The sequence below is a fragment of the Dermacentor albipictus genome, chromosome 1, assembly GCF_038994185.2.
Source record: "Dermacentor albipictus isolate Rhodes 1998 colony chromosome 1, USDA_Dalb.pri_finalv2, whole genome shotgun sequence".
Taxonomy (NCBI): domain Eukaryota; kingdom Metazoa; phylum Arthropoda; class Arachnida; order Ixodida; family Ixodidae; genus Dermacentor; species Dermacentor albipictus.
Window position 1 is genome coordinate 41,117,118 of NC_091821.1, and position 14,542 is coordinate 41,131,659.

Genomic DNA, 14,542 nt, shown 5'->3' on the forward strand with positions numbered 1-14,542 from the left:
CACTTTATTTTCTTAAGGGAGCCACATATACAGTAGCAGAATGCTTTTGTGGTCCTCCTCTTCAATGCCGCTGCGTACTGCATTGGCTTCGCGCTTCACGCGGAAAAGGCAGCTCGCAGATCGCGGTGACCAACGCCGATACCGATGCATCGCCACTTTCGCGTGGCCGCCGAGCCAGGCATTGAGCGGAGTTATTTCTTTCGAGTAACGCCTGGGACCACTGGTGCCGCGGCGCGTAATCATGCGGTTATTTTCATATTTCGCACATTTTCTTTGTAACGCGGAAGAAATAATTGCGCGACACATAGCACACTGAAAACAACTGAATCAGGCGTTTTAAAACGCAGTTATTACTCTTCGATCAAAATATGCGCCCTCGATTTAGTAATTAAAAAGTTCGCTAATGAATCTCATTTAATTATCGATAGTTCAAGTATGAAAAAGAAGAAATCTTCCTGGTGGGGCACGTCACTGCTGACAGAATGCCATTGGTTGCGTCCTCGTATATCCAACATTTTATTTTTAAGAGCTTGACTAACGTTAGCCGGGACGCCCCGTATACATCAACAAACTGCGAAAGCGCGAAAACTTCAACGAATGGAAAGTGTTCAACGCCACGAAAGCCGTGCCCACAACAGACCTCGGCCGTCTGAGCGTCTACCGAAAGCCTACGTATCGGCTCACGCGCGCCAGGGGTCAACAATGGTACCCGAGTCGCCGCCGCCGACCCCCAATTGTGCGGCCCGCACGGTTTACCCACGCGTACAGCCGTCGCGTGCCGGGATCTCGCCGCGGCGCACCCAGAGCGGCGCGCACACGCCGGGCAAGCGTCACGCAGCGCGAGCGGCATAATAAGAGAGCTGCATAACAGCGGCGTCAGCGCTGCAGATGGGGAAAGATGGAAGGGAGCGAGGAAAGGAGAGAGCGCGCAACCGTCTCAGCTCGTCAATGCACTGCCTAGGTGGCACTTAGGGATCCCTGTCAGCGTCTGACAATACGCGGTCGCACAGCAATCAGATGAAGACCGCTACGCCGGACGGCACGGACAAAGCACGTGCCAAGTAGGGCCACTCGCGCGGCGCGGCTTCTTTCGGTACCTTTCTTGCGTTGCGCAGAGGCGATGGGTGGTCGACAATGGTTTTTCCAAAAGGTCCGCTTGGTGACAGTGGCGGTGTAAAGCAAGCTGCGCGAGTGTTTCCTGGAGGATGCCCGGTGCGGATGTCTGTACACACACACACACACACACACACACACACACACACACACACACACATATATATATATATATATATATATATATATATATATATATATATATATATATATATATATATATATATATATATATATATATACAGCACTCGGCGACACCAATTCAATTAAAACAGACCTCAACATGTTAATCCTGGCTAGGGAGGGAGGGGGGGGGGTAGGCACAAATTGGCATTGGTCGTCTAAATGATTTCGCCCGAAAAATGTTTTAGATATACGTAGATATGTATATAGGATAGTATGGAAGATTAGGATGGTAGGTCCGCGGGGGAAGCTTAGACATGCCGGATTTCGTAACGTCATGTTACCCGTAAACGGCAGCTCCAAATACGAAATGTTTTACGTTAAACCTCGCCTTAGAAGTTGTGTGCACTGAATATTAGTGACACTGACGGTGGAAAGAGGAGGAGGAGGAGGAAAACATTATTTTCATCATATCTTCGAATTACGTGAATTACTGCGTTATTTCTTCTGCCAGGCGGCATGAGGTGGCCGTAAGCGCTTGACTTTCGGCGACCTTCCAAAGCCCAGTTGACGGTCCGCAGCTGGACTGCGGGATCCGAGCTGGACACCGCTACCTCCGAGTCCGAAGTGTTGTTAAGTTGGAGTTCCGCGCTAGGCTTCAGCCCGGGGCAGTTGCTCAATGCATGTGTCAGGTCCGCCTTACGGGCGTCGCAGTTTTTGCATTTAGGTGAGAAGCAGCCCGGATATATAAGTGAGTACTTGTATGGGTCAAAATAATCAGAAGAATAAGAATGGGCTGGGGTGCGTTTGGCAGGCACTCTCAGATCATGAACAGCAGCTTGCCATTATCCCTCAAGAGAAAAGTGTATAACAGCTGTGTCTTACCAGTACTCACGCACGGGGCAGAAACCTGGAGGCTCACGAAAAGGGTTCTACTTAAACTGAGGACGACGGAACGAGCTATGGAAAGAAGAATGGCGGGTGTAACGTTAAAGGATAAGGAAAGAGCAGATTGGGTGAGGGAACAAACGCGAGTTAATGACATATTAGTTTAAATCAAGGAAAAGAAATGGGCATGGGCAGGACATGTAATGAGGAGGGAAGATAACCGATGGTCATTAAGGGTTACGGACTGGATTCCAAGAGGAGGGAAGCGTAGCAGGGGGCGTCTGAAAGTTAGGTGGGCGGATGAGAGAAGTTTGCAGGGACAACATGGCCACAATTAGCACATGACCGGGGTAGTTGGAGAAGTATGGGAGAGGCCTTTGCCCTGCAGTGGGCGCAACGAGGCTGATGATGATGATGATGACTTGTAAGGGTTGGCAAATGAGCCAGCCTGCAACTGTCTCCAGGTAACCTGTTGCCGTTTATCCAGTGATTTATGTGGAAGGGGGTATTTTTGGCTATATTCGCGGTAGTGCATAGTAATTTCGTGGAACGTCACCATGCGATCTCGCGCTAAACCCAGGTCGAGGTCTCCCACCTCCCTGCTGACGAAAGCTCGGGCATAATTGTGGGCAGCCTCATGTCCTGGGTGCGAGGAATGTGCAGGGACCCAGATGATTTGAATCTGGCGATCAGGTGGTGGATATTTGTTTAGAATTTGCTGGGCGGGTTTGCGGATTTTGCCACTGACAAAGTTTCTAACTGCAGTTTTAGAATCGATAAAAATGATTTTCGCGGTGATGCCATTGACAGCCAGAGCTATAGCTGCCTCTTCTGCTTCCTCTGCATGCATGCAACTAACTGCTGCTGCAGAGTGGGCCTGGCCTTGATTGTTGACTATGGCTATAGAGAAGGCATCTCGACTTGGGTATCCCGCAACGTCGACGTGGACTGCATCCTGCAGGCCTGAGTAGTGTTTACGTAGAGCTTTAGTTTTTGCTCTCCTGTTCCTATGATGTTCAGGATACATGATTTTTTCGTATGGGTCTATCCTTAAATTTCTGTGAAGTTTACATATAGATGCGTGTGTAGATGGATATCGGATCCTTAATTCCTCCAGTTTTTGTCTTCCTACTTCAGTTTTGGATAGCCTCTCCAGCTGGACTAGTTTGTGTGCCTCGGCCAGCTCATCTAGGGTATTGTGGATTCCCAGTTCTAGGAGCTTCTCATTAGCCATGTATCTAGGGAGGTGAAGGGCTGATTTGTATGATTGTCTAACTAGGCAGTCGATTTTCTTCTTTTCAGCTGGGTAGTGGTGCAGGTAAGGAAGGAAACATACTATTCGGCTCAAGACGAAGGCTTGGGCAAGTTGCCTGAGATCCGCTTTCTTCATGTCTTTATGTTTGTTTGCTATTCGCTTGATTAGTCTGTTTGGCTAACGCACCCTATGATTTTGTTCAGGGTGACTGCGTTCTTTCCGTTGTTTTGTACGTGCAAACCCAGGATTCTAAGGGTCTGCAGCTCTGCACTTCTGTACGTATGTGCCATCTACCATCACCTTGATGTCCGGTAAGACATTTTTGCTTGTGGTTGAGCCCTTATAATCAGAAATTCTGACTTTTGGGGGGAGCATGAGACACCTATTTGATTCGCATGATATGACACTCGGCCTGCTCCTGCTTGTAGTGTTTCCTCTATCTCACTATGGCTTCCGGTATTAGCCCAGAGCGTGATAATGTCAGCGTTGTTGTGCCATCACCACAAGCCCGGATTCCGAATCTGCAAGATGCAGAATCTATCCTGCGAGCGCCCTAATTCTCCCTTCACAAGTCAAGATGCTGAGAGGTCAGGCAGCGGGATCCTGCGGGAGAAGCCTCGGCGAGCCGCATGTTTGGACGTGTCCGCGTGCGCCAGACAGCCCGGCGCCGCACCTCCCTTTGCCTGGAGGTCACCGCGCGCGCGAACTTTGAACCGGGTGGCCAGCGCGGTCGCTGGTTGGACCCCTCGGACGACCGTCGTGTGCTGACTTTGTATTGGGCCGTTTGAGTGACAATGGTGCTCGGGGATTATAAAAGCAGCAACGCGCTGCCTGAAAAACAGGATCCGCCGACCCCACCGGGAGAGAGTGTCGCTCCCGACTGGGGTGAGATGTGTCACGCGTTTTCGCCGGACGTCGTCGTGCGAGAACAGTCGCGTTTGTTGTGAGCACTCGGCCCCAGTGCCGACCCGTTCATGTCCTGTATGATAACCTGTATATAATGTATAAAGTCCCTTTTGTTATTCTCATCGACGCCAGGCTCGGAGTCTTCGCTACCAACGCTCTGTCACGAAACGGGTGACGAGCTCTACGGGACCACAAAGCCGTAATCGTGGTGCAGCGGTACAAGTTCGTAACACTGGATGGCAGCTACGGGATTGACCGGCATCAGCTACCTCGGCGCGGTGAGTGCCTGAAGTTTACCTCAAACACCAGACTTTCTCTGACACAGGTTATAGTAGCTTAGGGAAGGATTTGGTGTTGCATTGTGATAACCTTGTGTGTTTCAAGCCTAGTAAGAGTGTTTTGAAAACCAGGGGATGCTGAGGGGGTAAACAGGGCAGTGTGTGAAATACTTGCATATGTCTTACTAGTAGTGTTATAGTAGCGTACGGCAGGTATATTCAAAAAGGGTAAACAGCAGGAGGACAGTGTGAACGATGGAGAAGTACAAGGTGAAGGAACTTCTCGAAATTTGTGAGGAGTTGGGCATTGAGTTGGGCTCAACCAAAAGAAAGAATGCGATCCTTGAGGTCATGAGGACTGGGGACGTAACGGCTGAGGAAGCCGCAGAGGCCTGGGCGGATATCAATGAACGTCGGGAAAGGGAGGAGAAGGAACGTTGCGAGCAGGAGAGGAAGGAAAATGAACGACGGGAAAGGGAGGAGAAGGAACGTTGCGAGCAGGAAAGGAGAGAAAAGGAACGCCGCGAGGAGGAAAAGCAGGAAAGGAGAGAAAAGGAACTTCGCGAGGAGGAAAAGGAGGAAAGGAGAGAGAGGGAGCGACGTGAGCACGAGCTTAAAATGAAAGAGTTGGAGATCCGAAATAACTCGCCGGCGCCTAGTCTCACTTCTAATGTTCCAAGAATACGCGATCAACTTCCACCCTTTGTCGTCGGAGAGGATATGGCCAAATACCTCGTGAAATTTGAGCACGTGTGCGAACGGAATAGCATTGAGCGATCCCTTTGGGCACAGAATCTGTTAGCGTTGCTTCCTGGGGAGGCATCAGACGTAATAACTTGCTTATCGAAAGAGGCGTTCGAGAGCTACAGTGATGTGAAGGAAGCGCTACTGCGGAAGTACAAATTGTCGCCCGAAGCTTTCCGGCAGAGGTTCCGGTATGCAAAAAAGGGCAAGGAGTCGAATGTTGACTTCGCGTTTCGTCTAAAAGCCGACCTGGTGGAATGGCTGAAGGGCGAAGAGGTTTACGACGACCGCGACAAAATTGTCGAATGCATCGCGTTGGAGCAGTTCTACCGTTGCATTGATGAGGATGTCCGGCTCTGGCTGCAAGATAGGCTAAAGGAGGTTAAGCTAAACAAGGCAGCAGAGTTAGCGGAAGAGTATTACACCCGCCGCAGCTTGCACAGCAAGGCAGTGCGCGTAGAAAAAGCAGATAGGAGAGATGGGTTTTCCGGGAAGTCCGACGAACGGAAGCAAATCACGCGTCGCGAGTTTCGGAAAGACGAGTCCCTTACCAAAGAAACTGTAAGGGAAGGACAGAATGCATCTCAGAATGCTAACGATGGTCCCAAGCAGCGAAACGATACGACGCGTTCTTTTGAAAAACGGAAACCGTTAACCTGCTACAATTGCAAAAAGCAAGGGCACATCGCTGCAAGCTGCCCAGAGAGAATTGCTTTTGCAACGATACAGGAAACTCACAAGAACATACGTCTATTGGAGCCCTATGTGCAGGAAATTAAGGTAAACGGCAAGAAGTGCCGAGCACTGCGGGACTCTGCAGCAACTATGGACGTTGTTCACCCGTCTTTCGTCTCCTCGAGTGATTTTACGGGAGAGTGCGTTAGGATACGGCAAGTGGCCGAGAAGGAGAGTGTCTGTTTACCGATCGCAACGGTTATCATTGAAGGAGAGTTTGGAAAACTTAACACCGAAGCCGCTGTGTCAGCCGCCCTCCCGGAGCAATTTTCCTACCTCTTCTCAAATAGCTCGGAGCAGCTGCTGAGGGATCAGGGCAAATCATTCTTTGCCGACGTGGCGTACATGGCCCCCACGCGATCCAAAGCGCGCCCGCTGTCGAGGGAACTTGACTTAGCGTCGGTGAGCGAACAGCGGTGCGGTACCCGGACCGATCACGGTAACTTGAGTGGCGAGCAGTCACGGGAGAGGCAGAGCTCGGAGGCTGGCCTAGACGAGCGGGTCCTGGAGGTGAGTGGGAGTGACGCGTACAGTGCTAGCCGCGATATAGGCGCGACGCCGCAATTAGGCGACGCGGGCTCCACACTCGCTCCGGTTTCCGCCAGCCGGCAGGAGCAGGCTGCAGTTGAAAGAGAAAGTCTGATTCGCGAGCAACAGGAAGACTGTTCATTAGCCGATCTGAGGAAGAGCGTCAAACGGGGAGTGAAAAAAAAGAGGGTTTCATTTGGCAAAGAATCTGGCTTATTGTACCGCCGCTACACGGATAAGCAGGGTCGCAAATATAAGCAGCTTCGGATTCCGCGAAAATATCGCCGGGAAAAATGAATGACCTCATTTGCTTCCTCAGTGGTATGTTTTCGGTCCAAGTGATTTCAAGGGGACCATTCCATTTGTAATTATTATTGATGATTAATAATTGTTTCTATTTTGTTGAGTTGTTAATTTGAAAACTGGTTGTTTCAGCCTTGTGTACTAGATCGTACACCTGCCTCTTGTTGCAGCGGGAGAAAAAAGGGGATAGCGATTTAGCTAGGTTGATTTGAATTATGGCCTTGTCTGGTGTTTGACGGGAGACAGAGGGCACTTGTTCGTGTTGGGTGTTGCCTTTTGCCGGTCGGTTTTGCAAGCTGCAGAACGACCAAGCGGGACCAGTGGCGAGAAGCAAGGTCTTAGGAACGACCCGAGCGGAGCTGGTCAAGGTGCCTTGGCGACGACGCGGTGAGCAGAGCTCCTGTCCTGGCGAGTCGGACCTGGGCACGTGAAGTTACCTGGCGTCCCGACACTGGACGTGAACTTGGACGAGCCTGACGAACGTGCGCGCCCGGCATCCGAGCCACGTGGAGGCAGCTCGTCTTCCCGGCGCCTTATCTGAGGGCGGGGATGCTGTTGTGCCATCACCACAAGCCCGGATTCCGAATCTGCAAGATGCAGAATCTATCCTGCGAGCGCCCTAATTCTCCCTTCACAAGTCAAGATGCTGAGAGGTCAGGCAGCGGGATCCTGCGGGAGAAGCCTCGGCGAGCCGCATGTTTGGACGTGTCCGCGTGCGCCAGACAGCCCGGCGCCGCACCTCCCTTTGCCTGGAGGTCACCGCGCGCGCGAACTTTGAACCGGGTGGCCAGCGCGGTCGCTGGTTGGACCCCTCGGACGACCGTCGTGTGCTGACTTTGTATTGGGCCGTTTGAGTGACAATGGTGCTCGGGGATTATAAAAGCAGCAACGCGCTGCCTGAAAAACAGGATCCGCCGACCCCACCGGGAGAGAGTGTCGCTCCCAACTGGGGTGAGATGTGTCACGCGTTTTCGCCGGACGTCGTCGTGCGAGAACAGTCGCGTTTGTTGTGAGCACTCGGCCCCAGTGCCGACCCGTTCATGTCCTGTATGATAACCTGTATATAATGTATAAAGTCCCTTTTGTTATTCTCATCGACGCCAGGCTCGGAGTCTTCGCTACCAACGCTCTGTCACGAAACGGGTGACGAGCTCTACGGGACCACAAAGCCGTAATCGTGGTGCAGCGGTACAAGTTCGTAACAGCGTACAGTGAGTGTCTTAAACCAGGGATTGTGCTAAGTGCGGTAGCTAGCGGTTTAAGACAGTTGTTAAACATGAAAGGGAATAGTACTGATCCCTGTGAGGTTCTTTCGCTGCCAAGTTGCAATGTAGAAGATGCGATGGAGCCTAACTGGAGTCCGGCAGTCCTGTCAGAGAGGAAGGCTTTGATACAGTCGTAAGTTTTGTGCTCGACATTAAGTTCCTCCAATGCAAGCATGATTGCTTCATGCTTAATTTTGTCAAAGGCTTTTGTTAGATCTAGGGTTAGGACAGCTCTAGTCATTTTCCTGTTAATAAGGTGTAAAACCTCTTCTGAGAGTCTTACCATGATGTCTTGTGTCGATAGATTTCCTCTAAAGCCTATCATAGTGTGCGGGAAGTCATTCCTGTCATCCATGTGGCTCTGCAGCCTACTTATAATTACGTGCTCTCACACTTTGCCTAAGCTGGAGGTGAGAGATATGGGCCTGAGGTTCTGTGAGTCAAGCTTCTTTCCGGGTTTCGGAATGGAGACGACCTTTGCATGCCTCCAGGATGAGCGGAGTTCCCCTCTTTTCCAGCATTCGTTGAAGTATTTAGTAATGGCTTCGATCGAGGTTTCATCTAAGTTTCTTAGTGATTTGTTTGTAACCCCGTCCGCGCCTGGAGCCAAGAAGGTCCTGAGTCTTTCAAGCGCAGCTCGCACTTCTGACTCTTGGATCACCTCGTCCAGTTTGTGGTTCGGGGTTCCTGAGTGGCGCGGCAGAGAGACTTTGTTTGATGTGTTTAAGTATCTCTCCCTGAGTTCCTCGACGAGTTCTTTATCTGTGAATGCTTGGTTATGCACCAGTCTAATGATGTTTTTACTGTGCGCTATTTTGCTGTTCTCCGGATCCAGCAGGTGTCTGAGGAGGTGCCGAGTATCCTTGAGGCCAAGTTTGCCACTCATTTGGCCGCAGACTTGGCCCCATTGTTGCCTGGCAAGCAGTTGTGCCTAATGTTCTATCTCTTTGGATAGCTTAGCAATTTTAATGCGCAATGGCCGAATGAGGTTTTGCGTTTGCCACCTTCTCTACGGAATGTCGTATGCTTCCCACATATGTAGCAGTCGACTGTCCAGAGATTGTGGCGTCTCTGAGGATGGGATTGATTTGGTTACTGTTTTAACATCACTGATGAGACCTTTGACTCATTCCTCTAGGTTGCTTATGTCATTCTCAGCGTTTTGAGCTCTGAGTTGTCTGTATTTGTCCTAGTCCGTAATTTGGACTGGTTTCTTGCCTATACCTCTGAGGTTTTTCGGCAGTTATAGTAGTTGCCACTAAGCAGTGGTCACTACCTAGGTTAGTCAAGGTGTTCTGCCATGTCGCTTCACCTATACACTTTATGAGCGTCAGGTCCGGGGATCGTTAACCTGTGTGCTCCTGCCAATTCTAGTAGGGGTGACTGGGTCTGTGTGTAGCGTAAGCCGCGCATCCTCGATGTAATTCCAGAGGTGCGTGCCTTTCTTATTATTGGCTCTGTATCCCCAGGCCATGTTTTGTGCATTAAAGTCCCACACTATGACTAGTGGATTTTGTTTAGAAATTTTGAGTGTCCTATTTAACGCTTCGATAACGGTAGGCTGTCCTCCCTTTGGTTTGCTGCATACATTAAGTATGAATGTGGCGGGTATGAGGCGGGTGTCGAATTAGTTCTACTAGTCAGCTATTTCTAGGTCATGTAATATGCCTTTAGATTTCTCTGGACTAATGTGGCGATTTGGTATTTCTCTGGAATTTTGTTTTCGTATGTTCTATAAGGCCGCAGTTCAACATTGCCAAGTATTTCTTGCAGGGCAATAATGTCGGGGACTTTTTCTTTAAGGTTTTGTACGTGGAGCTGCAGGTTACTTCGTTTTTTTCCGAAGCTTCTACAGTTTCATTGCCAGATTGTTATGTCATTATGCAGTCCCGCCATGTTGAAGTACATGGGGAGTTTCTGGACGCTGCCTGGCATCTGAAATCGCTGCACCCTTGTCAAAGGGGGGTGTAAAGCTAGCAAAACTGCTTCTTGTTTGCTTTGTCTAGCCTCAAGTGATTCGATTCGGCTGCAAATCTGTGCGGCAAACTGTGAGAAATTTTGCTCCAGCATAGATTTAAGTTCGTCCATAGGGCTTTTTCAGTCGGTAGAGGTCGCTTTTTTGCGTGGTGGTTGGGTTGTGGGGAGGATGATCGCGAAGAGGCTGCGGATGCAGCGGGTGTTTAAACTATTTGTTTTGGTGGTGTTTTCGTGCGGGAGTGTTGAATTATAGAGCTGTTAGTTTGCTCTCTCTCTTTGTTAGTTTCCTCCTGTGATTGAGTGACTACGGTGATTAGGTGTGTATTTTGTCTTTATAGGTGTTGTATTCTTTCCTCATCTGCTTTGGACCGGGACGTAGGCGGACCCCAGCTTGCCTGTTTTGACCGGTCTTTGGAGATGCTTCTGGCCGAGGGCGGGAAGGACCTTGACCTGCTTCGACTTCTCGCTCCAGGGCCGCGTGAGGCTGAAGGGGACCGGCTTCTTGAGACCTGTCCGTCATTCTTTTTATTGGGTAGTACAGGTGGGGTAGTAAGTTTCTTTTGTTTTTCGTAGCGAACCTTGCATCTTCTGGTCCCAGTGGCGTGGTCTCCCCTGCACACGATGCATTTCGGTGTGCAATGTGGTTTTCCTTTCTTCGGGTGATTTTGTCTGCATCGGCAGCAGAGCTATTGCTTCTCTTGCGGGCAGACATCCGCTCTATTTCCTGGTCTCCAGCAGTTTAAGCACGCTGAGGTTCGTGTGATCTCACGACACCACCGATGAGGTCGATGCTCTCCGGCACTCTTGCGGTGTAGACGAAGGTGATCAGAATAGACTTAGTCTGTCCCAATCTTCTAGCTCCAGCGATTTCGAAGTCTTTGCCTTTGTTACGCTGTTGTAGGCCCTGCAACATTTCGTCGTTGCTGTGGCATGGGTATATGTTATAACAGATGGCCCGTACAGACTCGCCCTATAGGGTGCACTGTAGGCGTTCAATTCGAAGGTTTCGTCCTTGAGTTGTATGTTCTTGAAACGTATTGCTGCGCTCTCTGTTCTGACTGAGTTGCGACGGTGTAGGAGTTATATCCAGGGTTAACATGGACCTGGTCTTCTCTCTTCGCATCCGTGACGTTAACCGTTGCATCACAGATAGTGGCCTGAATGAGTTCCATTCATTCCGCCTTTGGGCCTGAACACAATTTTGAAGAAGTCTGAAGGTAATCTCGGCAAAGGCCTCCGCTGTGCAATCATGCGGGTCCGCACGGAAAGAAAACTAATTCCATGAACGGCAGCAAGTGGTGAAAAAAAAGGATCAATTAATTGTTACATATGTTTGCCTGCAGTTGAAATTTAAGCAGAAACTGAGTGGATTTCTTCAGGAATTGATCAACGCATGCTTTGTAAGTACACTTAAATTACTATTGAAATTATTTATCAGCGGCCCAAGGCACTATTTTCTGCACTAGAAAACGAGAACTTCCTGTGTCTGCACGTATTTGGAACGAGGACGTAAGAGTCCATGTGAGAGCCTGTCGATTAAAAAAAAATAAAAGCCATTAGCAATGATTCTATGTTTCAGCCTGAGCGCATATCGAGTCAGTACGAAAGTGCCTTAGTTACACAACCCTAACTGCAGCTGGCTGCAATCCATGCAGATGCTTTCAGTAACGGGAGATTTGGCTCGACCGGTGGGTCGTGCACCTGCGATATCTGCATTATTCCTGGAGTCGTAAACTATAGCAAGTCATGGGTTAACAATGCCTTAATGCGGGTGAGTTAGTTCCGCTTCAGATGTTTGAACTGAAGCAGCGGAAAATGCTGTGCTAAGCACGAGGTCGCGGGATCGAATCCCAGCCACGGCGGTCGCGATTCGATGGGGGCGAAATGCGAAAACACCCGTGTTTTAGGTTTTAGGCTTAGATTTAGGTGCACGTTAAAGAACCCCAGTTGGTCTAAATTTTCGGAGTCCCCCACTACGGCGTGCCTCATAATCAGACCGTGGTTTCGGCACGTAAAACCCCATAATATATGTAAAAGGTTGTAGAAAAACAGAGATGATTGACTTCGACAACAGCGGTTGACATCGAGGAAAGGCAAGATCTTCTGGAGCGCATTGGTATACATGTGGTTTGTTTAGACTGCTCTAACTTCGGCATCGGCCCACTAGGGCTCCTGGTGTAATTTCTGCCTTTTTGCTTTAATTATGCAGTAGTACTGCTCGGTACGTAGCTCTACGCTAACTTGGGGCGTCTTTTCCGTTCCAAGCTTCGTTTTGACGCCTTTTTCGTTGTCCTGCGTGCATATAGAAAGCCTCATATCGCCTAACTTACAAGACGAAAGTGACCAAAAAGCTAGATCTCATGGACCAGAAATCGATCTGAAGTCGCCGAAGAAGTCCTTCTCTTCAAAAAAGAAAAGACAGAAAGAAAGAAAAAAGAATGCTCTGTATTCTTTTCTCTTCTACAACTATATCCCCTGCTTCATTTCAAGCACTTAAAGAGCGTGGCTGGCAGAAGCATGCTGTGAAACGCTAATGAGGAGTGCGTGATTCTTTAGATCCTCACCTGTTTGTTGACCAGGTATTCTACATGCCTGCTTTTGATTTCTTTTATTTGCCGCTGCTATAAGCCGGTGCGGGACCAACCACGTGTGAGCTAACGAGCGCCTTTTCACAAGCCTGCAGACGTTGACGCATCGCGGCGGAGCTCCTGGCTGCCATCATCGACGCATACGAGTCCCGATTAAGCCGAGTGGAATTCCTCCGGATTCCTTCCGTTCCTCCCGGCGCCGAACAGGAGCATACGCTTGAGCGAGGGCGCCTGCGCAGAGGAGAAGCCGAGCGTCCAGGAGGCGAGCATAGAGGCGAGCGTCGGGGAGACTCGCGATGCGAGGAGGAGGACGGCGGCTGCGGCGACAGGAGCGGCGGCGGGAGCCGTTCTTTACCTTGACCTTCGCAGGAATGCAAACATTTAATAGGGAGAGGAGGGGCGCCGTCCGTAAGAGAAGGATGAATGGCCGCGCGGTCGGTTGCTCGGTCTGTCGGTCGGTCTACCGGTTGCGGCTCAATGGCTTTCCGCTGTATCAGAGCCAAAAAATAACTGGAACGGGAGAGCGAGGGGCTGGAGGAGAGAGGGAGGGAGGACGCCGAACAAGGGAGAGGAGACGCGGCCAGCAGCGCCCGGCTCCTCCGAAACTGGACACACGAGGCAGTGCCGCTGAGCGCGCCGGCTGCCAGTGACGAACGTGTCCCGGCCAGGACAGCAGACGCTACCCAGCCGCACGCCCGCTTTGACACTGCCACCGGGCCCACGTGTTAATCGAGTTCCTCTAGAGATACACCTCGGACTTCGCTCCTTCGATCGAAAGACACTGCTGGGAGCAGCGGCCAGTCTAGCTCGCCCTTCGCCGATCGTCGCTTGGTTCTCCGTGGGCGTGAAATCCGTGTGATTCCGACTCTCCCGCCCGTTTCCGATTTCTTCGCGGCGAGGATTTTAGAAGTGGAAGCGGCAAGCGAACACCTGCGACGCGACTGCTATTGCCCTGGACACACCGCTTGATACATCGTCAGTGGAGTCGACGTCTTGATCCGAGCCAAACGATTGGAGGAAAGGGGCGACGCAACATCCGTCACCAGCAAAGGAATAAGCTAGAGTGGTGAGTAAACCGGAGAAAATTGCTTTCGTCTCCTTGTTTGTACTTGCCGTATGCTGGCTATTCGCCGTTTGAATTTATGGCCTTGCCGCGAATCTTGCTGCGTTCGCGTAGTACAGTGCTGCTTTCACGGAGGAGTAACGGTCACTACCTCTCCACGTAGTAACTGTTACCGCCTGGAAGCCGGAGTCGCGCTTTCGCGAAGATTTACATATGTTAAGGCTAACGAAAACTATGCGGTATCCGGTTATAAAACCGTTAATAATATTGCAGAATGCGTATTGAGTTTGTTAGACAGAGGGTGAGGGAGTGAGGTTTTCTCCTCTAGAGCCTCATTCTGTTTGCCCGAACGGGTCCTTTTATATGAAGCAGTAAAAAACGTCGTATCAAGAGTGTTCTCCACGGTAACAAGTTAACGGGCAACACAAGAAGTGGCTATGTGCAGGATTGTGCTGTAGCGTGAATACAATCTTTAGAAGTAGTTTTGATCGACATTCATTATTTTGTTATCCCAATACATTATTTCATTTTTTAATACTTTTATATAAATACGTACAAATAAATTCTCTCAGCTCCTGAGCATGTCCTTAACTTAAAACATTTCACATGGGTGGATAAATATGCGAACTGATATTCATACATACATCGCGTTGTATACAGCGATGTATGTTTGCACCACTCCTGCCTTGGCTACCAAATGGCGGCTGGCAGTATTGAATAAATAAATAAATAATGTAATATTCTTTCAATGGGAACCAAAGCTATACTATGTGTCC

General features: G+C 50.0%; 1 protein-coding gene and 1 long non-coding RNA gene across 2 annotated transcripts in view; one reads left to right on the forward strand and one right to left on the reverse strand.

Annotated features, from left to right (window-relative positions):
* Nucleotides 1–14,542, reverse strand: part of LOC139061134 (uncharacterized) — a 123,245-nt gene that overhangs the window by 63,957 nt on the left and 44,746 nt on the right. The window lies entirely within an intron of this gene.
* The window catches only part of LOC139061129 (uncharacterized), a 73,537-nt gene continuing 72,352 nt past the window's right edge, over nucleotides 13,358–14,542 (forward strand). Inside the window, exon 1 of the mRNA XM_070540714.1 lies at nucleotides 13,358–13,769. The gene's annotated coding sequence lies outside the window, so the exon portion shown is untranslated. The remainder of the gene's footprint in view (nucleotides 13,770–14,542) is intronic.